We start from the raw sequence: 27,811 nt of genomic DNA on the forward strand, positions 1-27,811 counted from the left end.
AATTATTCTGGCAGATTGTCTTCAGATTTCTAGATTGTTTGGATTATTGTTCATGCACAATATTGTTGTTTTAATGTTATTCTATGGAGTGTGCGAAATAATGTGTTGTCTTCCTCATATTGAAATAATTGTAAATCAATTTTTCCTATTCCTAAGGTGTTATGGTTCTTTTGTGGTGGACCATTTATTCTCTATTTTTGGGTCTGGATAAAGATTTTTGGATTAAGCAAATCACTTTGCACCAGCTTATGCATATTGGTCTGAGAAGTTGTGTGCAATGGTTTTTGATGATGATTGGAAGGTGATCTGACTTGGTGTGAACCCTAACACATCTTCTTAACCTTCCAGATGATATGTTTTGTGTATTACCTCTCTTACCCAGACATGATAAAGCATGTATTATGATACCGAATCTATACTTTAATGAAGATAATGTAGTAATGTGGTATCAATGAATGTAGATAGAGATGTTGTTAGACCTAGTGGATGTTATGATGATAATGTTAATATTAATATGATTAATTATTGAAAATGGCTTGTTTATATTTTCAATGAATTTAATATTTAGGTTGTTTACATGCATATGGGGATGCCTAGTTATAATATGAAAATGTCTTGATTGTGCTAATTAGGAGGTGGTTATTTAATATTGATGGTTATTATATGATCTCCTTTGGGGAATTAATTATGACCTAGGGTAATTCTCCCCATGTCCATATCCGAATTATGTTTCTTTGGATTTATGTTGGCTATAGTGGCCTATTGTCTTTTAGAGGTAGGCATACTCAGTTGATTTATTGAAGGTTACTTATGTATAATGGATCTATGTTTTAGGATGTGAATATGTTAAATTATGAATTATATTTTCAAGGACATATTTGTAATATTAGGGTTTATTGTTACAATTACGATTTCCTAGTGATTTGGATATGATGAGGGTATAACAATAATATTAGGGTTTGAGGCTTATGATATTTTAATGGCTATATGTGAGATGAAGCATTATGTTGAGGATGGATTTTGATGTACTAAAATATGTTTCAGGTGATTCTATTGGAGGATTGATTATGGTTACTAATGCTATTTGTTAGATGTATATATGGATGTATATGTGTGCAAGTGTTTTGTGTTGTAGGTGATGCAAGTACAAGGCTTTGACTCTACCTGGTTTAATAGGTTTGAGAGTATTCCTAAAAAATCCTCGATGTTGGTAATGGAGATAGCATAAATGTCCAAGTTGACCTAGCCTTAACCATGGTCCCAAATTAGGGCAATATCTTTGGTCTTGAGTTCACTTGTTTAGATTTTCACAAAGGCAATATCATCATCCTTAAGTCGGTTAGCTTGGTTGTGTGGTGGATGTTGCTTGATCTTGGCTAAGTTGTGCATTTATGTTTTATGTCATATTTAATATTATGTGTTCATCATATTTTGGTGGTATAAAATTCTCTCCTAATTATTATTGTTGTTGTTGTTGGTGTTATTAATGTTACTAATATTAAATTGTGTGACATAACTTGTATATATTAATATTATATATATTTGGTTCATTTTGTGATTTATGAGCATTCGGTGGGTATAATTATAGTTTGGGTGGAGTAAATTATAATATACATTTTTACTTATGATTTCTTTTGGGAGGAAGCTTATGATATTTATCTGGTTATTTGTTATTGGTGGGAGTTTGTTGCATAGTTGAATTAATGAATTGATTTATGTGTTGTTATTATATGGTTTTGTTGAGAGGTGGTTGAGGATTCTCATAGAAGTTTGGGAATGGAATTTTATTGATTGATTATTGTTTCTTGGGAAGGTGGTTGATGGAATTTTGAGAGGCTTTTTGGAGAGTTTGATTTGGGTGCAATTTTTGGGAGAATTTGGAAGGGAATTTTCATTCTTTCTTGAGTAAGTTTTGAGGGGAGATTTTGGAGATTGTTGCATTGTTGGATTTGAGGACTGGATGGAGTTTTTTTTTCTTCTCTTTGCTTGGTTTCTGGTGGGAGACTTTTTTCTATTCGTGGGAGTGGGTATGAACTTTTTTCCTTGATTTGGAAATGGAAAAAAGGATGTATTCAATGTTTTTGATTTCTATTTGAAAGTGTTTTAAATTTTGGTCATGTACGTTTTAACATTGGCATTGAAATGCACTCTCTTTCTCTATGTTTTCAAAGGGATTATTCTTAGGGTTTATGATTATGTTTTGAATAAACCTTGATTATTAGATTTTGAATAGGGGGAAATGGTGTATTTAATTAATTTCATTTATATATTAATGTGTTTTTGAGTTTTGGTTATATGTATGTTGTTTCGTGTTGAAATGCCCTCCTTAGATTAAGTTTTTAAGGGGATATTTTCATAGTTTTGAGTATTTATTTTAATAAATATATCTTGGAGTAAAAAAAAGGGATTTTTTGAAGGGAAATAGGCACCCCTCAAATGGGTGTTTTCTTTATTATTCTTCCAGGGCCTGATTGATTCCCAGATTTGAGCCCCAAGGGACCCTTTCTCAATTGCACTAGAACAAGATCAACTGCATAGTTAGAGCCTTCAATTTCACAAAAAGAGGCCTCAAGTATATAAAAAAGAGGTCCCAATTACACATTTGAAGCCCCAACTATGAAATTAGCAAGCCAAGTGCATAGGAGTTGTGGTTTGGCTTTGTTTGTCCCGTGGTGTTCCTGAATGAGTTCCAGAGGCTTGGGATGGATTTTTACTTTGTTGCTTCTATGTTTGGGGGTTTGTAAGGAATAATTTGAATTGATTCATGTTTGTATATGTTTCTCTATTATTTGATGTAAATAATTCCAATGGCTACTACTTTTGGAAGTGGATTCATGATGTATCTTGATGGATAAGGCCTAGAGAGGCCCTATGTATGATTTATGATTTTGATTCTTGATTATGGATTCATGTATGATTCATTTGAGATATCTATGCTATGGATGATTATTATTCCTTGAAATTGAACCATAGGTTAGATGTTTCTAGGTGCAAATTAGGGAGAGTGGCTCTTAATGGTGTCAATATCCTAAATTGGCTATGCCAGGGTAACCCATTATGAGTTTCTTTACAAGCGATAACTAGAAAAATGAACTTGGGGGGAAACACATTAAAAAGATAATTGAGATACCTCATCCATGGCCTTAAGTTCTTGTACATACTAAGGATGGGAGTGGGAAGGTCTGGCTACCTGTGGGATGTTGATCTAGCATGATTGAACCTCCTTTTCTTCATGAAAGGAATGTTCGGTTTTGTATGAGTTGTCAAATGGGGGTTGGGGCCTATAGAGACTAGTCAACATAACCCATGTTGAGGCTATGTGATGACACTCTCTCTTATTTGTACCTTAGAACCCTATTCTAATTGGTTGTGTATAGAAGCCTCTCATGGACCCTTGTGGTGTGTCCTATTTGTTCATGTGTATTGTTTATGTTTCCCTTGGATGTTGGTGATGGTGGCCTTGTTTCTTGTGTGTGTTGGGCCTTGTGTCTATTGGCAAATGCACACTCCAATGAGAAATTATAGGTGATTAAAGGTTTTGTCATTGATAGCAACCTTGCAATCATATGATACTGGCAAGACAAAATACCGGTACCGGCAATGACAAACTCTACACCGACACACATAACAGTGACAGTGAAAGGAAGGATACCGACATCCTGGCCGACAAGATTTTTGTTTAAAATGTATTTTGTAATTAATTGTAAAATAATTGTAAGCCGACATGGCGAGTTGTAATATGACTCATATATGTATGAGATCATTGTAGATCATTTTGTAATAAGGAGATAGGCAAAATTATGCAGACCTAATGTGCGAATTATAGGTTAAGGGTTTATGTATGTAGCAAAGCTTAAACTGGTACTGGATCTGGCATAGTAGATGCTAATCTAAATCAGTACAAGACATTGGATTAATATAATCCATTTTTGTAAGTCAATGTGACTTCTTTTGTAATTGAGCAATGAGCTCTAGGCACTTGGCCTTCTTGCATGTGCAGACCCCTATTGTAAATAGTAATATTCCCTTATTGGCCAGTAAGCGAATATTGTGGGTCACAAATCCCACCGAGGTTTTTTCCACACTAGGTTTCCTTGTTAAAATACTGTGCTATGGTGTGCTTCTCATGTGGTTGTTGTTATTCTTGTTTACTGCATTATTTATGGTTTACCGGTACATAATTTTAATATGCTATTCATGTCTTAAATCAAGTAAATATGCTATGGTTAGATACTGATTCACCCCCCACTCCCAGTATCTTTGGGAATCCTAATAATTGGTATCAGAGCCTGATCCTCTATTTTCAGAAGCCTAACAACTTGAGGAAGATCTTGTCACTGGTAGAAATGGAAAATTTGAGAAAGCAATTGGAAACAACTCTTTCAAACTATGATGCAGAAAAGGTGAAGAATATCAAACTTGAAGATGATCTAAAGGCTACTCAGGATATTATTCAAGCACTTCAAGAAAACCTTACCAGTGCAAGAAAAAAGAGAAGAGAACTTTGTGAAAAGATGCAGAAAGAGAATGATGAAAAGGAAACTCTTAATGATGCGGTAAACAAGCTAAGCCAAAAGATCAATACAACACAGAATGAGATGCAGGATATGACCATGAGATTTTGTAAAGAAATTGAAGATAGAAAGAAGAATGAAGAAGACTTGGTTAGAAGATTAAATGATGCTGGAAATGAAAACACAAGACTCAGTCATGAGAATGATATGCTAAAGATAGATCTAATTCACTTGGAGCATGACAAAACTGAACTCATGAGATAAAAAGACTTCTTGGAGAACGAACTAACTACTGCAAATCATAACAAGGAGAAATTCAAGAAAACTTCAGAAGAACTTGGTGACATGCTAAATAATCAAAAACCAAATGGTGATACAAATGGCCTTGGCTTTGAAACTAGTGAAAGCTCCGGTACTGCAAATAATCATGATCATAACAAACTGGTAAGACAACCTACTGCTTACAAATTTAATGGTAAATGCTTTAACTGTAACAAGTATGGTCATAAAGCAAATGAGTGTAGATCGAGAAATTATTAGAAGACTAATACACCCACCGATCAATGTTCCAAATGCAACAAAGTTGGTCATAATTCAGAAAATTGCAGAATGAATGTGAGATGTTATGTTTGTGGAAGATTTGGGCACTTATCTAAGCATTGCAGAACACATAACGACATATGATATGGGAAAGCTATTCAGAAGAACAATGTGACTTGTTATGCCTATAACAAGATTGGACATATTGCTAAATTTTGTAGAAGCAAGTCTGCACCGACAAATAACAAAGGTCCTAGTGTAAAAGGTAAATAAAAAGTTGAAGAGGTAAAACAAGAATTCTCAAAACAATGGATTAGAAAGTTGGATCAGAATATTGATGGGAATACTCCTCCATCGACAGAACAAAGTAACACTCCACCGGTGGGAGACTCTTCATCGAACTGAATAAAATTCTTGTGGGGTTTAGCAACAAAATGAAAAACATGCTATTATTCCCTCGGTTGATGGTAAGAAGTTGAAATTACTTCTATACCGATAGATGAGTTAAGTTGTGACTTAACCAGCAAGCATTAAATGTGGTAGTTGGCGAAAATAACATTATAAAGCAAGTGTTTTGGCTCCTTTTTCATTCACCGAACATTCAAATCATTGAGAGTGCAAAAAATTCCCAAGCGAAGGTATTCCAAGCAAAGAAGTGAAGCAATCTGTCAAATCACTCATCCTTAAGGCAAATTGAGGTATTTATAGCTATAGCATCTTCATCCACTCCTAAATTTATTGCAAACCCTATTGTTGTTGAGGTTGTTAAGTGACCTAGACCCATGTTTCAACCAGTTCTCAAAATTGCAAAGAAAGATGATAGCATAGGTGCATTCTCTCAAATTCCTAAAGGAGTAGTATATGCTGAAGACCGTAGGATGTATATACATTGTCATATTGATGAACTAGGTGATAATGAGATCAAGAACATGTTTAAAACTGTAATCTGTGATGAATCCAAAATTTCAAACCTAAACATAAGATAGTAGAAACCCTAAGTTTCACTGAAATTCTTGGTATCCCAAATTTTCCCAAGGATATCATAAGGATTGTGTTAAGTAGAGTACATGGTGATTTTTTTTGGTTAGACTCTATTCATAAAATCACAAAAGAAGTAGTAAAAGCTATAATAGGGTTGCCCTCCATTGGTAACAGGCCGTACAAAACAAAGAAGGTCTCAAATGACACAGTGACAAACCTAATCGGTGCACCATTTGATAAGAGATCTCTAAAGGTAAACGATGTGAAGGATATAAATGTCAGATTTATCAGTATGATCTTAGGTTATAAGGCTACACATGAAAATTGGTGAAACTCAGTTTCTAGCCTATGTATCAAGAGTGCCTATGATATGGTCAATGATAATGCAAGGATAGACATATGTGAATGGCTTAAAGATGAGTTGATAGACAATTTGGGAAAGATCAAAAGAGACAAAAAGGGAACATTCAGATTTGGAAACTTACTTGTTTGTCTGATGCTATACATAACCAAACAAGTACCCAATATTGGTGCTAGAGATTTTGGATTTGATATATCGGTAGGAAAACAACTATCAGATCTACTGACCAATATGGGAGAGAACAGGGAGAAAAACATAAATGAGCATTTTCAAGCACTAAAGGCTCGAATGAAAACTAGAGTAAGATTATCACAAGCTATTGTGGACAAGTATCAAAAGTAAATCTATTTTGTGATCAAGAAAGATAAAATTTGGATGGAGGCAGTTATCCCTAAAACCATCTGGGTAACTGAAATGGCCTATGAAATAGATGCCAACATCATAGAATCTTATGTAAAAGCCCTCCTTGAAGCTTCTAAGGAACCAGAAGAGAATGTATTTGGTAGTGCAGAAACAATTGAAAGCACAATACAATCTAGAGAAAGGGTCAAGAGAGTAGAAGCATCCATTATGAAAGGAACCCGACAGGAAAAGACAATCAAGGAAGATGTGCTAAAACAAACTAGTATATCTAAAAGTGAGTTGGAAGCACTTCAACCAGAAACTCATCTTTCACCAGTTGGAACTTCTTCTGAAAGTAACATACCTACTGTATTCAAGAGAGTTGAGAGGAAAAGAAAACCTTCACCGGTACCTTCTCCTACACCTAAAAGGACAAGATAGAAGCAATAGGAAGTAAGGCCTCCGACAAAGAAGATGACTCCTAAGAAGAAGGTGAAACAAACTATTGCTCCTATTGACAAAATTATTAGCGAAATAACAGAAGATGGTAAGATGAAGAATATCAATAAAATATACAATACAGTATTAGCTGATGATAAGGAAAGTATAGAGAACAGTGTAATTTTGCACTTAGATATATACAAGAAATTCTTAATGTTAGTTATTGATGAAATTCCAAATGACTTGTATAGGAGATTAGAATCTAGAAGATTATCTATTGTTGAACTGGATAAAAAGATTAAGATTGAAAAATTACTGGCAGTGCATCCAGTTAACTCACCTGATGAAAAAGACAAATTAATCAGTGAGGTTAACAGGATAATATTTTCTATTGCTCACCAACATGTAGCATTAATGGAAGGAAGAGTAAAGAAAGTTTCTGAGGAAACTGTTGATGCATGGGATATTTTCTTTGTGGAGAAAGAAAAAAAGGAAGAATTACTCAGACATTGTTAGCCTAAACTATTTCAAGAAGGACAGTTCTAAACTCGATGGAACCAATTATGGGATATGGAAGATCAGAATAGAGATACATCTGAATTGCATTGGAAAGGACATCTGGGATGTTACAAAGAATGGCTATACTGCTCCTACTCTGAATCAGCCTAATCCACCTTACTTGGCTAAAGATGAGGAAAATGATTGCAAAGCAAGAGAAGCACTTTTGAGCGCATTATCAGATCAGCAAATCATGGGATTATCAGATAGATCAATTGCTAAAGCTATTTGGGATCATTTGGAAACACTGAATGAAGGAGATTCCACAGTCAAAATTGCAAAACTTGAAAGCTTCCGAGTCAAGTATGAAAATCTAAAAATGGAAGAAGATGAAAGGATTTCTACTTTTATGGAAAGAGTTAATAAAATTGTTTTGGGTATTAAATGTTGTGGTGGAACCTCAAGTGAAGATGAAATTGTTTCAAAAGTTTTAAGAGGATTGCCACCAGCATACAAAATGAAGGTTAGTGCTATAAATGAGTTAAGAACAATTTCTAATACATCAGTAACTAGAGATACATTGATTGGAAAACTTTCAACTTTTGAAATTAAAGAATTTGGTCCTGTTGCTACTATAAAGATAGATTTATCTTTTAAGGCATCAACATCATTTGCACCATCATTTGACAAGTCTGATTGGAAAGCCTTTTATGCAAGAGAACTTGAGGAAAGCAGGAAAGAAAATGAAGAACTTGAAGAACTTGAAGCACTATTTGCAAGAAAAATGCCTAAAGGTCAAATTGGAAGTAAGTACGAAGGTAAAGCACCCTTTAAATGTTTCAACTGTAATAAGATTGGTCACATGGCTTCTAGATGCCCTGATAGAAATGCTAGACTAAGAGAAGAAGCTAGGAGAGTATACAAGCCTAACCTTGAATATTAGAGATACAAATTTTAGAAGAACAAAGACAAATCTTGTTATCTTGTTGATGAAGGAGTGACTGATGATTCTGATGAGGATCCGACAGACAATGGATGGGTTTTTGTTGCTATAATAGAAGACCAACCAACACCTACTATTCAATCGGTAGAATAAGCCTTGGTAGCCAAAATTGAAGTTAAGGATGAATGGATCATTGATTCAGGATTCTCAACTTCATCCATTCATCCTTAACTTCAATTTTAGCTGCCAAGGCTTGTTCTACTAGTTGAATAGTAGGTGCTGGTTGGTCTTCTGTGTCTCCAATGCAATTCATATGTGTCTCCATTCTAATCTTCCATATCCCATAATTGGTTCCATCGAGTTTAGGACTGTCCTTCCTGATATTGTAAGAATAATATTCCCTTATTGGCCAATAAGCGAATATTGTAGGTCACAAATCCCACCGAGGTTTTTCCCACACTGGGTTTCCTCATTAAAATACTATGTTATGGTGTGCTTCTCATGTGGTTGTTTTTATTCCTTTTTACTATATTATTTTTGGTTTACCAGTACACAGTTTTAATATGCTATTCATGTTTTAAATCAAGTAAATTTCCACACCAGTTAGATACTGATTCACCCCCCCCTCTCAGTATCTTTGGGAATCCTAACAGTGTCTATCTCTTGAGCATAACGGGGTGGACCTAAGAGTTCCACATGGTCGAGTGGTTGTTGCCAACCTCCATTACGGATCGGTGGACTTGTTCATGTGCATCAGATGGATCTTAATATCCACTTTCCAGTATCTCTTATTTCATGATGTAGAATATTCAATTATTGTCTTAGGATATGTCATGTATCATTATGAATTATTGTAATTGTATCATTAATCTTGTATTTTGGACACTCCTTAGGGAGATTGATGTAATATAAATGAATGTAATAAAAAAGAAATTATATACTAAATTAGTGTTTAAGGGGTTTGGTGTTGGTATTGATTAATCTTATGTGGATAGGTGATTTACTATATCTCATGTTAAAAAAGTTACCATACGAACACTTAGTTTGGTTCTTAAAATGAACTAAGTGATACCTGTATATGTTCTTCTTTATGTAATGTTAATGCTATTTCATTATGGTTTAAGGTTTTTAGATCTTGTTTAGGAGCAGTGCATTAGTAGTGATGTTAGGGAACTTGCAACAAGACTTAGTTTATGTGAACTTTCTTCCACTTGTGCATTGGTTATAGTTTATTCCATGACAAGTTTATGAATGTAATGCAATTTTTTTAAAAAATTATTGCTATGTTAATTTGGTTAGTTAGTTGTTGTCCTTTGGAGTTCCTTAGCGGGGCATTACATTTTGGGTCGATGTCATGTACACGTTTCACTTTTCTTTTGGTCGACCTAGTAGTGATTATTATTGAGATCTGATTGATATATAATGGATAGATCTATAAGGTTTTGATAAGGGATATGAACTAAGTAATTTGGTGAGGTGAGTAGTGTGAATATAATGCGAAGTTGAAATGAAACAGAGGTTTGGATGTATTGTAGAGTAGACATGTTGTGAATGATGGGTTTTTGGCACGCCTGGTGGGACCCTTTTGGTTGTTTCAATCCAAAGCTTTTCCTTATAATTCTTATTTTTGGTGTGAAAATTAGTGTGCACCAAATGTAACATATTTTTTAGAAAAAATGATTCTTTTAAAAGAGGAAGTAGTCATCTTACGCAACTGACACTTTTTACAAATCACATTGTCTGGCTTGACTAGTTGTGGCATACCTTTAACCATACGTGACTTGCTGACCTTAACCAAATATCAAAATTTACATGACAAAATCTTCTATGCCATAACCAATAGTCCTCAACTTTTGCAACCAAACAACTGTTAACATTAATGTTCAGATGAAATAAGTTACCTTTTGTCTATTTATCGGTAGCAATCAGTTCTCCTTTTCATCCTAAAATCCTGCACACTCCATTCTTAAACTCAAGATGATAACCATTATCATTCAACTGACCAACACTCAACAAGTTATGCTTCAATCCTTCAACCCAATACACATCATCAAAATTAATTTTACCATTCAAAGAAATTGATCCTTTACCTTTTACCATACATGCTGAATTGTTGCCAAATCTCACTACTCCACCATAAAATTCTTCAAGTGAAATGAACTTGTTCTTGTCACCAGTCATGTGATGTGAGCGACCACTATCAATGAACCACTCATCACTGTTGTCAATATGAGACACTAAAGATTTCTTGTTAGAGAGATCTTCCTTAACTGCTACAAAAAATAATTTCCTCATTATTTGCATCCTCAGATTCCTCATCGGTAACACTTTCATCAATTGCAACATAGCACTATTTATTACCTTTTTGTTTAATCCTTGTGAACTTTTCCTTCTGATCACTGTTAGGATAATTAGCAGAAATATTTCCTATTTTATTACATGAGAAACATTCAAGAGGAAGCTTTCCTTTGTACTTATTGGTGCCTCTAGGAAGTCTCTTAGCTAGTAAAGCTTCAAATTCCATTAGATTGCTTTCATCATACATTCCTTCATTACCACCACCATGTTGACTTGACCTATAGACATCCTTTTATTTTCTTACCGGTGCATTAGATACTGATGCTTTGAAAGAAAATTATACTTTAGCTACACTATTGTCAAAGCTATTCAACTCAAAAGAAGTAAGCTTGCCTATCAAAAAATCAACTGTAACTTTATCTTTGCTGATTGACCTTAATTATTGGACAACTGATCCTCTATTAGCATAAGCAAACAATAAGGTTCTTATAATTTTACTTACCAATGTGTCTTCTATTATGAGCCACCTCGTCAAGGGATTTACAAATAATACTTTTTAGGATCTACCCAGTTATGGGATTTCAATACTGCTATAAATGTTAGGGAACAACATGGAAAATGATCTTATTACAACACTTCCTTGCTTGCTAATATAGATCCTTTTCATCTCAACTCTACTACACACATGGAGACACTCAAATATGGTTCAACATACTCTTCTTCTCAAATCACCGATACACAATCTCTTCTCCAACTCAACCTAAATAAACTTTTCAACTAGGTTGGTTACATAACCCTAAACACATTAAAAATACATTGAATTTACATTTCAGATCATTACAACAAATTTCAAGAAAATTTCCACCGTTGAATGATCACTGCTCATCATCGCACATCGATTTGATAAGAAATCAAACCTTTGTCACATTCTGCTAAGCACTTTGCTGTTTCCCAAGAAATTCGATCCTTGTACGCTCTTAAATGCAATCTTATCATCACACATAGTTTCTAACATGTCATCACTAAGTTATGAACATGATAAGATTCACCGCCAAACCATAAATCATTACTGGTTAAAGATTTGTTACCAGTATACATTCTTCTTCGCATAGTTTATGACAATCAATCATAACTCAGTCAATATACTGAATTTGCTAATGCAGTTCCAATCACAGACTCATGCCAATGTCATAAACATATTTTCCACACTGCAACATCTAACTCTACACAAATCATCCACACCAGTGTCTTGATCATTGCACTGTTCTTGCTTATCAGTATATTGCAACTTAGCAGTTTTGTTAGTTTGAATTGGGGGTGTTGGTTCGAACCCCCCCCCTTTCGAGTAAACCCCCTTTACCATTTTTTTTTGTCGATTTTTAGTTTTTTTTTTTTTTGGGGGGGGGGGGAGGGGGGTTCATTTGAACCCCCTTCATTAAAAGGTATTTAGGGGGGTTTGTTCGAACCCCTTTTTTGCACTTCTTTGAAACTTTCTACAAATTTTTGCAGAATTTTAGCCTTGAAACCTCTAGTTGAAGGCTCAAATGAAGTGAATCTTGACGACCCAAAATGTAGAATGGTAGTCCTTGAAGCAAGCTTTCCAACAACTATAATTTATTACATTATGAGTTTATTATGATCTATTTTTTTAAATTTTACCAAATATAGGTTTTTCATTGAATATGAACTTCTCTATTCAACGCATTTGGAAAAATAGTAAACTAATTTGAAAAAAATCTAAAAAATATCTATGCACTAAGCATTGATGTCTTTTTTCTACCAAAAAAACAAAACTAATTTTTGATATATGTAGAACAATTTATGTTTTCAAACTTTCAACTATGTCTAAATTATAATTAGTCTGACTTCAAAACTTAATAAAATGAAAAATATTCAACATATCACTATCAAACCAATTGCATGCACTGGGTATTGATGTTACAAACTAAAATTTGAAAGAATTGAGTTTTTCATCATTTATAGAAAAAAAATGCATTTCAGGATGCACATCACTCTTAAAAAATGTTGTTTGCTGTAAAAAACTACTTTTCGAGGGAGAAGGAAAAATCATGTAGCGTCGTAAATTGTACGCACTTGCTAGGGTGGTACAATTTCACACCTAGTTTAGCACCCGCCTTGGCACATTTTTCATTTTGCATTGCATTTTCCCCTTTAGCACTTAATTAATCAAATTAATTAAGTCTAAGGTCCTATTTCATCATCTTCCACATCATAAAGTTGGGCCCTTTCATTAAAGTGTGCCCCTTTCATTTTATTCCTCCAATACATCATTTAATCAAAAACCCTAATTAGGTCCTATTTTGAACTTGGGGACTTGATTTCGAGGGTCAAAACATCTCGAAATCACCTGTAACTTCGGGATTCTCTCTAAAATCATCATATCCGATGGCCCTGAAAATTTGGTGAAAAGTTGTCGGGACCATGGCACCCAGAGTGCACACGGTCCCGGACATTTTTCTCAAAATTTTAGGAGCGCGATCCAATCATAAAATAAAGCTTAACCCCAAGAAATTGGCGGGAGATTCAATCTCTAGGTCAGCCAAAAGTTGAAATTAAGACCTAGGGTTTCATATATAAGAGCTCTCTTTCTTCATTGGAAAGGATCGAGATTTTTTGGTTTCAGGGACCTTCTATGCAGCGAAAGAGCAGATCTTTGAAGACTTCAACAACATTCAACATCCATCCATCAAGCATTCATCAATTTCATTCATCCATTTAGGGCTTTGAAGACATTGAAGAGCAATAAGGGATCACCGACTGAAGATTGGCTTGTACCCCTCCCTTGGGGTTGGGTATGATTTCATGTTGTTTTCATGTCTTTGCATAAGCCTCATTATATCATTTGTATTCATGCTTTAGATCACTTTGCATCTTGATTTGGAGCATTTACATTATCATTTACAAGCAATTAGGGTTTACTTTCTAGGTTGCTCTAGTTTGCTTACTTGCATTTTAGGATCTTGCACACACACAAGGTCTGCACACACACTACTTTTACAATACAACTTGGCTATTTGTGGAGGTGGAAATCACCAAAGCAAGGGTTTGACTAAGGCAAAACCCTATATAGCTTCCCACCATACCTTTTTAGATATAAGTGCAGATTTCAGGATTTGGACGACGTCGCAAGTTGCAGATCCGACGGAAGTGGACCGAGATAGAACTTTACACCAAATTCCAACCCAGAAGACTAGGACAGGGACGTGGGGCACCCTGGTCCTGCCAGGACAGTGGTGCTGGGTGCCCTGGTCCTTCTGTCAGACAACAAGTTTCAACATTTTCCGACAGCTTTTTAGGTTGCAAAACAACAGTTTCAGGAGCAGGATCAGGACAGTGGCGCCTGTGCCCCTGTCCCGAACATTTTCACTCAAATTTTAACTCCAGGTACGCATCTACATTCTTGTCTTGTCCTTGTGTTTACAGCTTTCCATTGTTTAACCTTAATTCTGCAATCTTGTTACTAGTTCATACTTGCACTTTGGGGTTAGGAATTGAACTTGCATCATTTTATCTTTCAATTAGAACAAAGGAATAAAAATCCTAATAGGTAGCCCATGGCTCTCTCTTCCACAAAAAGTAGCCAATTGTGTGATACCTCTAGGCTCTTTCGTATTCCACAAGTGTGTGATTGAAAGTGAGATTAGGGCATGTTGGCCTAGTCTCGCTTTTTCCCCCACACAAATCAATACAATTTTCTTCATAAAAAATGTTAATTTTTTTTAATAATTTGCAGACAAGATGTTACAAATCACTAGTTTACATCATCTTCAAATTCTCAACAGTTTAAAAGTTATAGGTGTTGAAAAGTGAAGGCTTTTTTCAAAATGTTCATCTAAGTGTCAAAGTTGGCCAAAAAGTGGGAACCAATATTGTGAGTTCACCCCAATAAAAAGAACTACAATCAATGAGGACCACCAACATAGATAAGACATGATCTAGACACATCCACAAGCATCATGAATTACCATAGCAACAACCACACCAACACAACTTACTAGAATCTTAATCATCATCATACCGAAATTCAAGAACACTCCCTGAATTGACTGTCAAAATAAAAAATTCACTCGTGAACCTCCAAATCACAAACCATCTGAATTGAGGACACACCAAAATGTCCCAAATACTACCTAATCCACAAACCAATATATTGCAACATGGAGCAATGTGAAGCAAAATCCATAACATTGATCAATACTGCACAACTGAAAAACCAACCACAATACCAGATCTCCTAACTCAATCAAATCACCATGCGAACCTCTGAAGCTATAGCTGAATCAACTAGAGATATTTATCTCAAAACCCTTTAATCTGCAACAACTCATTTGAAACACACTAGACAAAACAACTCATTTAATCTGGCTGCAACACTAAAACACATAGGAATATGTTGACATCGATGAGAACAAGACACTTCAAAAAACTTCTCAACAATATCCAACACAAGAAAAGGTAGTGAAAAAGGTTATCCAAGAATACCTGGATAAAGAAAAGCTAACTGAAGGAGAAATCACTATATTTAGGTGCTCTGGAACACTTGGTGCATCTGGAACAACTAAAGTTGATCAAAAAGAGCTTCCTCATCAATCTCTCTGAGGAAGAAGATTGAAATTAAGAGGAAGACCATTGTTTTGGAATTTGAGGAAGATGAGGAAGCGGAGTAGTATTAGATACATGTTTGGAAATACAAAGGGAAGAAGGTCAAGAAGCCGATCAATGTAGAAAGTTTGTGTGAATCCGTTTGTTAAGGAACAAGGCCAAGTGAGGTAGGTAATTTGTTCACTAAGGCTAATGTTGAAGATCAAAATAGTTTAATTAAATCCTTTATAATGTATTGTGTAAAGTATGATGCTGCAGTTGAACAGTTTAGGAATATCATTCCAAATGAATTGTATGATGATTTGATGAGAGTCAGACAAACTTCTAGAGAAGAGGAACAAGTCATGAAAGATCATGTACTTGAGGTAGTCAATTCAGCCCCCTCTCAAGATAATAAGGTCACCTTGATTGAAGCATGAAAAAATGAGTTAAGAACCAAGAAACATATAGATGGTCTCATGCTTGGTGAGCCCAATGCCAAAGAAAAACTTCAGAAGGAGATCATGCAAATTGTTACGATGATTGAAAATAATCTTTGTCTTTTCCCCTCTGAATTTGACATCACTACCAGTATATCTGAGGATGTGAATGTTATTACCCCCGAAGAGAAAGATAATCCCTCTAATCTTCTTGATAATGATCCAGTGAATGATGTTTCTATCATGGATAATACTATGGATAATGTTATAAGAAGCAACATGGATATTCCCAAAACCTCTAAGGTCCCTCCAGTCAACTGTGAGTTTGACAAGGGCAAAGATATTGAAGGTTTTGCTGATAAAAAAATATTTGATAAGGATGAAAGGGATTTACTCAAACCTGAATGTAATATCCCATCTGAAGTTAAGGTAGATAATTCGACAAAATAGTCCAGCGTGCAGGTATCTATAATTGGTACCAATTCTGGTTCATCTAAGGATTTTTGGAAGAAAATATTCTTTGCTCCTTTAATTCTCCCACCTATTACATCTTCTATGCAATCAATAGATTTCTCCAAATTTATTTCAATACAAAAACTTGAGATTGGAGAAGTATTCATTTCCTCTGCTAGGCAAGATCTCCGAAAGAATGATAAGATTATTGAAGATCTTCTGGTAGCACTTCATGCTGCAGTTCTTGAGTGCCAATTGAATCCAAACACCACCAATGCAGAAAAATGCAAGATGTTGATCAGTTCTTTGGGCAACCATGTTGAGAAAATAAGAGAGAAATATGAAAAGAATAAAGTTGATGATAGAGAAAAACTCTTACAGGAACTAAAGGTTAAGTGTGAATCAACACGTCTTCAACTTTCTTAGCTTATCTCTAAAGGCCAATCTTATTTAGAAAATAATGATATATTACTTGCTTTCAGTCTTCAGTGGCTAGATGCCACCTAAAGTATCAAAGATGAGATGAACATCATTGAAGATAATATTTGGCAAGCTCAGGTCAATTTCAAACTATCTAAGGATTTATTTGGCTCTGAAAGGTCAAAGATTGAGGAACTTCATGATACTGTAGCATAGGAAATAGGAAATCATCACAAACAAGTATAAAATGTAATAGCTCAATCACAAAAGCATTCATTGCAATGATCTATCCTAAACAACACTCAATAGAGACATGAAATAAAAACATTCAAAACTAGAAATTAAGCAAACCAAAGGTATGATTTGAATGCTTCTTCATGCGGCTCCATTGTTCTTCTTTCTTCTCCAAATAGATTTGTTGTAGATCTCACCTTCAAGTGCATACACCTAATTGTGAAAGCAAGATTGACATTGACACAAGAATACTCGAAGCGTAAATTCAATAGTCCGATTAAGGATTAGGAATCAAGGGGTTTGATTGAAGAAATTCATCCAATTTATAGAAGAATTGGAGAGATGACAAGATTAGCATGATAGTGATTCGAATGGAAATTCAAATCAAGAATAGCAAAATTATGACATGTCTATGAAAAATTGCTATGCAAGGATTTATGACAATTTATGACAAATTCTATGTCAAGAATTTATGACAATTTATGACAAATTTCTATGTCAAGAATTGATTGATTGTCAATTATGACAAATTATGACAAATTTCTATGTCATTCCCATGAATTTAGGAGAGAAATAGGAGGAAATTGAAATTAGGAATTAGAAAATTAAGAAATTAGAGAATTAAGAATTTAGGAATTAAGAAATTGATGGAAATTAGGAATTAGGTAAATTAATTAATAATTTGTCATTTATTAATTAATTCACACAGAGGAATAATTAGCCAATTAAATGAAAATTTAATTGTGACACAAAGACTTCGGATAAATAATTAATTATTTAATCCTAGAGGAAGAAATGACAGACAAGGTTAAATGAATTAGCAATGAGAATGACAATTAGGTCTTGATTGAAGATAATTGATATCGATCATAATTTTGATTAAATTATTTGATTGATAAATATGCCAATTGACGAGGAACAATGACAAATTGATCCAAATTGACATAATTGAGACAGACAACAATTGATAGTGAAATGATCACAAAATGAAAAATTTGACAAAAGGACAAGGATTGATGACAAAATAGATTGCAAGACGACAAGATTAAAAATGACCACGATCGATGACAAATCGATCGTAAAATGACAAGATCAAACATCACAACGATCGATGACAAATCGATCGCAAAACAACAAGATTAAAAATGATAAGGATTAATGACAAATCGATCGCCAGATGATAAGGTTGATAAGATGAATGAAGAATCTAGAAGAATGACTCGATGCTCGAAAATGATAAAGACCAAGTGCGTAACATAGGAGAAATGTTAATGCTACGCAAAAACCTAAAATAAGGCAATGCGCAAATGTTAAAGTATGACTCCGCAAGCGTTGACCATTTTTAGGTGTCTACATTTTGCCCCTCTTTGAGACAATGCGATTTTAAGCATTGTTTCAAAGAACAATAATGAAAATGCCCAGACAATAACAATGACATATGCATGCCCCCTCGAGGAATTGGCCGGAAACATGCAGAAAAGAGGCCAATTGATCGATAAAGATGATAGGATCGAACGGACTGACAATCGGATATCGGATGCAGGAAGGACAAGCAATTTAAGGTGCAAAAGACCGCAACCAACATAAGATGGAGAAGATGCATGTCCATCTATGCATTGACAAAGAGCTATAAATGAGACCAAGAGAGTGAAAATTGCTCATTTGAACTAGACAAAGAGGAGAATTTGTTACTCTGGACAAGGACACTTGTAGAGAGATGGGCGAACATTCCAATGGCAGATCACCTCAAGGAATGTGTACACACATTCAGATGATTGGACGACGCGGGAGTAGCGGTATGGATCTCAAAAACCCATGTTTTCAATTTCATGACTTTTGATTGCTTGCGGGACATTGCGGGGCCCACAGAGGATGCAGAAACTGACTTCTGCGCTTGTGTAGGGCGAATCTTGCGCTTGTGTGAAGTCTTCTGGACTTGTGTAGGGAGACACAAGTGCAGGTTTCCTGACACAGGCGCAGGTTTCCTAACACAGGCGCAAGAGTGCATGGAAAACCCTAATTTTGGTCAAAATGACATGCAAATGATCCGGAACGGAGGGAGAAGGGTAGGATAGATCAGATTAGATGAAAAACACCTTGATTTGAACATGAAAATGAGGAAATGCAACCCGTAGGAGCAAACCCTAAAACTGGAAAAAATGTGCCCCAATTGTGATGCAGAGGCGACAATATCCATTGATCACGCGGGAGAACCGACCAGATTGCTTCATGCTATGACACAGACTCAGGAGCACAAAGAGAGATACTTTAGCAGGACTGGGGATATACTATGTCACATTCATGCCCGAGATTAGGGCAAACACAGGACTGCTTATCGCATTGGCCGAGCGATGGCATTCAGAGACCTCCTCATTCCATCTGGCGATTGGAGAGGCGACGGTGACACTGGAGGACGTATGGCGTATCCTCCGCATTCTGATTCATGGAGAGATGATAGAGTATGACCCAGTGATAGGGAGAGATGCATTGTGCAGATTTTTTGAGTGCGAAGCAGATGATTTGGATATTGTCGAGAGGGAGATTGGCTGGGAGACGATGGCATCAGAGTATGATTGACGATATGTGGTGATAGCTGTGGTGATAGCATGTCTACTAGCAGGAGACAGACGAGAAAATGGATTCCCTATTGGATGGGGAAGAGTGCTAGAGAGAATGGTGATAGAGGGAACAATGTACGCATGGGGAACATGTGTACTGGCTATGCTGTATTTTCAGCTGCATCAGATAGCATATCAGGGGGTGCAGACGTTGAGCTGTGGAGTCACATTACTACAGGTATGGGCATTTGAGCACATAGCTATATGTCGATTGATTACAGATAGACAGGTAGTACCACACCGACCATATGTGTATTGCTATGGTGGAGCACTGAGACAGGGTCCTTTTGGATACATATTGTACTGGCGACATGAGCTAGATAGACTGAGAGAGTTCACATGGAGGCCATATCGTGATTGTCCTGGATGGTCAGATGATAGTGAGGAGCTATCGTACTGTAGATAGGAGAGGCACCTGATTGGGCGACCAGTGAATCACCAGAGAGTGATTGAGATGTACCTGCCAGAGAGGGTTAGACGACAGTTTGGAGAGAGGTAGGATGTACCTAGGAGGACTGCACACTTTGCCCGATCACAGAGAGAGACGAGTCAGTGGGGTAGTATGATTCAGACACACATAGCATATGCTGACTTCTCATAGCTATAGCAGAGACAGTGGGATTGGAGATCAGATGTGGTGGACGGCGGGACGACAGATGAGTATGATAGATGGTTTGCACAACGATGACCAGTGCCATTGACAGATCCGGATATTCCAGTACCTAGGTGACAGGAGGACTTCCCACTCACAGGAGAGGAGGAGGGAGATGAGGAGGACAAGGAGGATGAGGGTGGGGATGAGGACGATGGCGATGATGAGGACATAGATGAGGATGATGATGAGGACAAAGATGAGGATGGGTAGCAGGAGGCATTACAGGACATACCCATAGAGCCAGAGATAGCTAGGATAGAATAGATGGACATGTGTAGGGCTACCATAGCAAGTCAACAGGATTATATTGCGACTTTAGAGAGATAGAATGAGCAGTTCAGAGCAGAGATAGCCAAACTCATAGCGGCTCAAGACACAGCAGTAGCTCAGGCACAGCGAGAAGGATAGAGAGTCACTGAGTATATTGGGTCGATTCGGGATGCTAGTGTACGGGAGCTAGGACAGATGTTGGTAGAGACCCGAGAGGAGATACACCATTGGAGGACACTATATGAGAGTGCAGTTCCACCAGAGCAGAGAGTACCTTCATATCGGGCACGATCGAGGACATAGAGCAGGGCACGCTCTCGGATGTCATTGAGCAGCATGGGGGTGAGTGGACCTATGAGACCGCCACAGCCAGGACCAGGAGGGACATCATCTGCAAGACATGGCAGGGATGAGGAGGACAAAGGGAGCACCCAGTGACAGAGGCACGTGCTCCTTAGGACAGACGGTGGACATTATGTAGTTTGACATTTTGTAGTCAGCCTGCGGGCCATACTTAGGACAGACAGTCTAATTTTATACTCCGATATTATGTGGATAGATGATATGATATGCATCGATATGATGGAATGCAATATGTTATAACTTATGGTTATTTTTCATGTATGGATGACTTATGCACTGTTTATGTACCATTGTAGAACATGTATGGATGTATTTTTTTTTATGTGTTTTTGATGCATTTATAATATGAAATGGATAAAATGCTTGAAGGGATGCTCGATGTGATGCAAATGTACTAACCAAATGGATGCAGGATGCAGCATGTATGTTTCGATATCAGAGCATGAGACCGAATTGACTATCTGATCGGACGGAAGAAATGTTAGTAAGAAGAAAATGAGACAGAGGACAGTTAGAGATGAAGAAAAACTTGCTTTCAGTAATGCACTTTGTAGGTGAGAACCTTTATTTTTATGTAGCAAAACGGATGCGTAGCATCATGGCATTGAAGGCCAGAGCTGAAATGCAACCCTTTTTGCAAAAGACAGACACATCACAGACAAATAACAATCACAACCAAAAAGAAAAGGACCATGAACCATCCTGGTCACTCTAAATCACTCAGTGACATCATCGAGCAACATAGGAACATGATTGAAGATAAATCAATAAAAAGATAAGATGCACAAATTCCAACAAATCAAACAAACATTTTGATCTTCATTGTCAAAAGTTGAAAGTGCTGATAGGATGATCATGCTGTCTGGTTTCAGGACATGCGGTACCCTATCTAAGACAGGACACAGTCTGGTTTCAAGTATACCACACCCTGTATAAGACCCATGATAGTAGAGACAAGGACAAATGATTTTGAGGTTGATTGATATGACACGTTTTGATCAGTTTGAATGTTTGGTTTGAAAAAGTTCATCTGTTTAAGCGTGATTTCATTAAAGCACAACGTGTGATTGCGAGTTATTGGATGTATACTCAGTGAGCTGCCTATGCAGAGAGGGGTTACTTATTGCAGAATGCATGTTTTTGGATTTTTATGTTTTGAAATTTTTTTTTACAATTTTTTTGTTTTCATTTTTTTCAGGACTTTATTTGATTTTTTTGAATTATTTCAGGACGTTTTTCAATTTTTTTGAATTATTTCAGGACATTTTTCAATTTTTTTTATGAGATTTTTCAAGACATTTTTCAAATTTTTAATGATTTTTTCAAGACATTTTTAAATGTTTTTGGAAGATTTTTTTTTCAGGACATTTTTAAATGTTTTTGGAAGATTTTTTCAGGACATTTTTAAATGTTTTTGGAAGATTTTTTCAGGACATTTTGCAATTTTTATGATTTTGCCCCCAGTGTCTAGCAAGGAAAGGAATATGACAGGTGAATGATGGTGGATAGAGGGAAGACAAAGGCCTTTTATCATGGAGACAATACAAATGCAATTTTCAAGGGCTATTGCGTGATGGGACAAGAGACTAGATATGTCCATGTAAAGCAGTGACACGACATCAGGGACATGTCAAGAGGTTTTTGAAACCATGTTTAAATTTTGCGTCCTTATGTCAGATCAAGATCAAGGGACAAAAAGAGTGTATGGGTAGTGATAAGATATGGATAGGATAAGCAAGACCAAGAATGGATAAGGGACATGGACTGAAGGTCAGGGTAGGCTAAGGGATAGTGGCAGAAAGTTGCAATAAGACAGGGAATATGGATGAAAGTTTATAATAAGCAAATGGATAAATGACCAAAAGCTATGATAGATGGAAAGCTGAAAACAAGATGCATGATGTTCATGAAGATCCTCAGCCTTGTCAAGATCAAAAGTGGAAAGGGAAACTGGACATGAGGGACAATAGGATAATGGAGGGTAATGACAGGGGCTCGATAGGATAGTGGAACAATGAAGGACAAAAGGATATGATAGGATAAAACCTACCCCGAAGTGTGGTGTGCAAGAAGTTCGTAGATTACGCATGATGCCTATTTGCTAGGTTTTCATCACAGTACTTGCCCAAAGCGCCTGTTTGCCAGGTTTTCACCAGTGGACGAATTATTTTTACTTTACTTTTTTCTTGTCTTTTTTTTTCACTTTTTTTTTTTTTTTTTTCACTTTTTCAATAGAAGATGGACACATGATAGGGGATGAAAGAAGGACTCAAAGATCTTTTTGTTTGGAGAGTAGCCTTGAAAAAAAAATGGACCATGACCTTTAAAAGTATGCTCAAAGACGTTGGTAGGATAAGGACATGGAAAATAAGATGAAACTAAGGCAAGGATTTATGTAAAGGATGGGATCAAAGGGATCGAAGTATGGAAAATGTGCATTGGATAATGGATAGGGTATTGGAAGAATTGTTCTTGAGTGGACGGAAATGTTGGCAAGATCAACATTGGCACACACCTTGAGGGGTGATGGACTGATGGAGGAAAAATGGATCTCAGATTGTGAGATTCAGATGGAGGAATAACTTGGGATTTTGGGACATAAGAGCCCAAAATGGATTATGAAGGTGATGGAGGAATAGATCTGGGAGGTTTGGATGGAGAAATAGCTTGGTATTTTGGGACATAAGAGCCCAAAATGGATGATGAAGGTGATGGAGGATTAGATTTGGGAGGTTTGGATGGAGGAATAGCAATTTTGGATGCCAAGTTGGATGTTTCTTTAGGCTTTTGTGCTTCAAGGAGCCACTTAGGGATCCACATGGTTTTTGATTTTTCATGCTTTTGTGGTTCCTTGGAGTGCATTGCTTGCACAAGGGATTTAGGAACCCATATATATTTTGACTTTGCATGATTTTGCTCAGTAGGCCTTTGTGGCCTTTTGGATATTTCTTTTTCTTTATAGATCAATTTGTTCTTTGTTTTGACATGTCGATTATATTGGATATGTTGATCCTTGAATACATGTGGATTTTTAGACTTATGACTTTTATACTTGGCATCCAAATTGCTTGGAGGGGGAAAGGAATGCATTGATGGATATGAATGAAATGGAGTTCTTTTGGATTGATGAAATTTACTCAAGGATGTGTGCCTTTGCTGACCTTGCATAGAGGACGAAGGAATATAAGGACCTAAGATGGATGGAAGGTATGATGGGGAAGGGATATGTTTGGATTTTGATGGAGGGATACCAATGTCTTGAGACTGAGTTGTGTAGACATGACCCTTAACATTTTCCTTCACATGAAGGGGTTCTTGCTTATGGAGATCTACTCCTTTTCCTTTATGAATATCTTGACTTGTAGGATACTCTTTTCTTTGGGAAGAAGATGCGAGTCCATTATGAGGTGGATATGATATGAGAGAAATAATGAGATCTTGAAGTGGATCGGATTGCACCAAAGTGGAAGAACCCATTGTGCATGTTGAGGGTTCATGAACATCTTGCACTGACACGTTAGAATCATGAGGGGGATTAGGATCATGAGGGGGACTAGGATTATGTAGTGGACATGGTTCAATGACAGGCTCTTCAAGAAATGGAATGGGAGGAATAATGGGATCATCACAAGAAATATGATCTTGGAGTGTATATGGAGCATTATGACAAGGAGACAGAGGAACAAGTGGATCTTGTGGAGGATTTAAAGGAATAATTTGATCTTGACAAGGAGGAAGATCATTGGAATCCTCTTTAAAGTTGCTTTGCTCTTGACTTTCAATGGGATCATCATAAAGGATGGAAAGGATATCTTGATCTTTCTCAGGAAGTGGAATGTCAATGGGATTTGAAAGGACATTGTGTTCATGAAATGGAAGGGGATCGTTTGGGATTGGATGAACTGGGATATCTTGATCTTGCTCGGGGAATGGAGTGTCAATAGGACTTTGGATAGGATGGACAAGAATAGGGGAATCATTGCCAGTGTCTAGGGAAATGGGATCCTGGTCAACAATTGGATGGGATGATAAGGTTTCAGGATCTTTCTCTTGATCTTCTTTAGGACACATTTCTTCATGCTCTAAATTATCCTCTTGACATGGGGTTGGACTTTGGATATGCATGGAGGATTCTGACAAGGAATCAATGTTTTGGCATGAAGGAAATGCACTTTGAACATTTGTGATGGATTTTGGCAAGGAATCAATGCTTGAATATGAGGAAGAAGGACTTTGAATGGGGTCCTCTAAAATAGGTAATGGCAATAAAGTACATGGTGGCATTGGGTCTTGTATTTCTTAAACATGACAAGGATGTGCATCATGAATTGGATTATCGTGGCAATAAATTATGGATAGCCCTTGGGTAATTTCATCCTTGGGTGTATTGTTTGATGAGGACAATATGGAAGGTTCTTGTGAAACTTCTAGAGGTGTAGGGATAGATGCCACTGGAGAGTCAATTTTTTTGTGGGGAGACGAGGCATTGCTAGACATAATTATATTGTCTTTATCTTCTTCAAAGAACTCACTTGGTAATTTCTTTAAGATCATTGCAATAAAGCCACCTTTCTTTTGAGGTTTTGACATAGTTGTATTTGGAATTTGAACTTGTTTGGAAAGGAGCTGGTTCTGGTCTGATGTCATGTTTTGATTTCGAACTAGATGTTGATCAAATTGGTTTGACATGTTCAACATTTGGCTTGGTGTGTGTTGCGACCTTTGTTTTTGAATGTTTGGTGATTGTGGTTGTTGACATTGATATTCCACCATTGGTTGAACCATTTGTGGACATTGTATAGTTGGTTGGACATATTGTTGAAATTGGACCATTGGTTGTATTGGTTGTATATGTTGAACAATTGGTTGAACCATTGGTTGTATTGGTTGAAAATGTGATTGATAGTAAACACCTTCTTGTTTTGGTTGTGAAGGCACATAATGTTGTTGTCTCTTTTCTTGAAATTTTTTCATCATCTCTATTTGGGAGAGGAGAGCTGGTATGTCTGATCACTCAAGAAGAGATCTTACATCAATTGGCTCAATATTTGGATTTCGACCAGGAAATTTTTGAAACATTTTGGACACTTGTGATCTATTCTTCGCAATATTTTTCACTTTTTGTTCCAATATCTCATTTTCTTGAGCTAGCTTCTCCTCTAGTTTTTGTATTTGGACATTTACATCATCATGAAAAGTTTGACCAATATTGCCTTGTTGTTGGGTTGGATATAATTGTGATTGCCTTGGATTAAAATTTGATTGCATTGTCGGTTGACACGTCAAACTTTGTTGCATCATTGGTGCTTGGAACCTTGTTTCAATAGACATGTCACTATGCAAATGCAATATTTTTGGAATTTTTCAAGGATAATGTATGATATGCAACTAAATGCAAACTAAATAAATGAAAATGCAATCTATGGCAAGAATGCAACCTATGTTTTTGGTTGTTTTTGGAGATTTTGACAAACTTTTGAAATGCAAATCTAAAAAGAGACCCTTAGGAAATTGAAATGATGTCTAGACCTCAAAGGACAAAAGGACCAAGTGACAAAAGGACAAAATGATAATGTCTCCCCTATATGCTTGGATACTAAGCTAGGTTTGACCAAATGACAATAATGACAAAAAGAGAAAAGGTTTGATAAGGTCTAGACTTCTTAACAATGACTTAGGGTTTATCAAAGATTTGGATTACTCAAGTATGACAAAACCTAGTTTTTGAGACTATATGCAAAAAGACATTTAATATGCAAATGACCCTAATATGATATGATAATGACTTAAGCTTAATGAAGAGACCTAGGGTATGCAAATATGAATGTATGACAATGGTATGACTTTAATGCAAGAGGACACATGTAAATGGATGTCTTTTATTGATATGCAAAGGAGTATGACTTAGGTGAAACCTAACCTTGGTACTTAACAATGAACTTTGCAAAATGCAACCTAGGATGAACCTAAATGTAAGTGACATGAATGTTAAGACAAGATTTTGAACAATGTTTGACAACCATGTTTGAAGGTGCTTTGAACTTTGTTGGATGAAATGTTCTTGTGTTTAACCTTGTTTTGAATCAATTTGCCTTGTTCTTGAAATGAGATACAATTCAACTTTTGACAAGAAAAGAATACAAGATATTTCAACTTAGACTCAAGACAATCATGCTCATTCCCACATTTCTTATGGTAGGCAAGGACATTAGGTACTTGAGAGGTAGACTCATTATGGGATTCAAGGAGAATACATAGATGCTTGACCCCATGGGCTCCCCTCCACGGCACTCACTTCTCAGGGCAGCCAAGCATCACTCCCCATGGAAATCTCCCCATGGCGAACTTAGTATCTCTTCCAAGTATCTGAACTTGTCCTTCTGAAGCAACTAGAAGGGTTTTTGGCCTCTAAAAACAAGGTGTTTAGTAAGGATTTCTGTTAAGCATTACTCCTTGATGTCACGCAAGCATGATTGAGACATTAAGCCCATCAAGATACCAAACAAATGTAGTCGCGCAAGCACGATTTAGACCAAGAAGCCCTACTTAGATGTTGATATGAGAAAGAGTTCAAGGGTCATCACTTCCCAAGTAACTGCAATTCCCACGTAACACTTCCTTCAAAGCTTTCGCCCATTAGGTATTTTTTTATAGTGAGTTAGAATGCCAAGGAATTCTAGCCATACTCACTTTGGATCATTCCCTTCTCACGATTATCACTTGCTTACAAAAGCAAAGTGGTCGGGAAGGCAGGCCCTCTAAAGGAGACAAACAATCAAAGACAAAAGCATGGTATCGAAGATCTGGATTTTTGATCACCCTAAAAGGATGAGAGCAT

The sequence above is a fragment of the Cryptomeria japonica genome, chromosome 4, assembly GCF_030272615.1.
Source record: "Cryptomeria japonica chromosome 4, Sugi_1.0, whole genome shotgun sequence".
Classification (NCBI taxonomy): domain Eukaryota; kingdom Viridiplantae; phylum Streptophyta; class Pinopsida; order Cupressales; family Cupressaceae; genus Cryptomeria; species Cryptomeria japonica.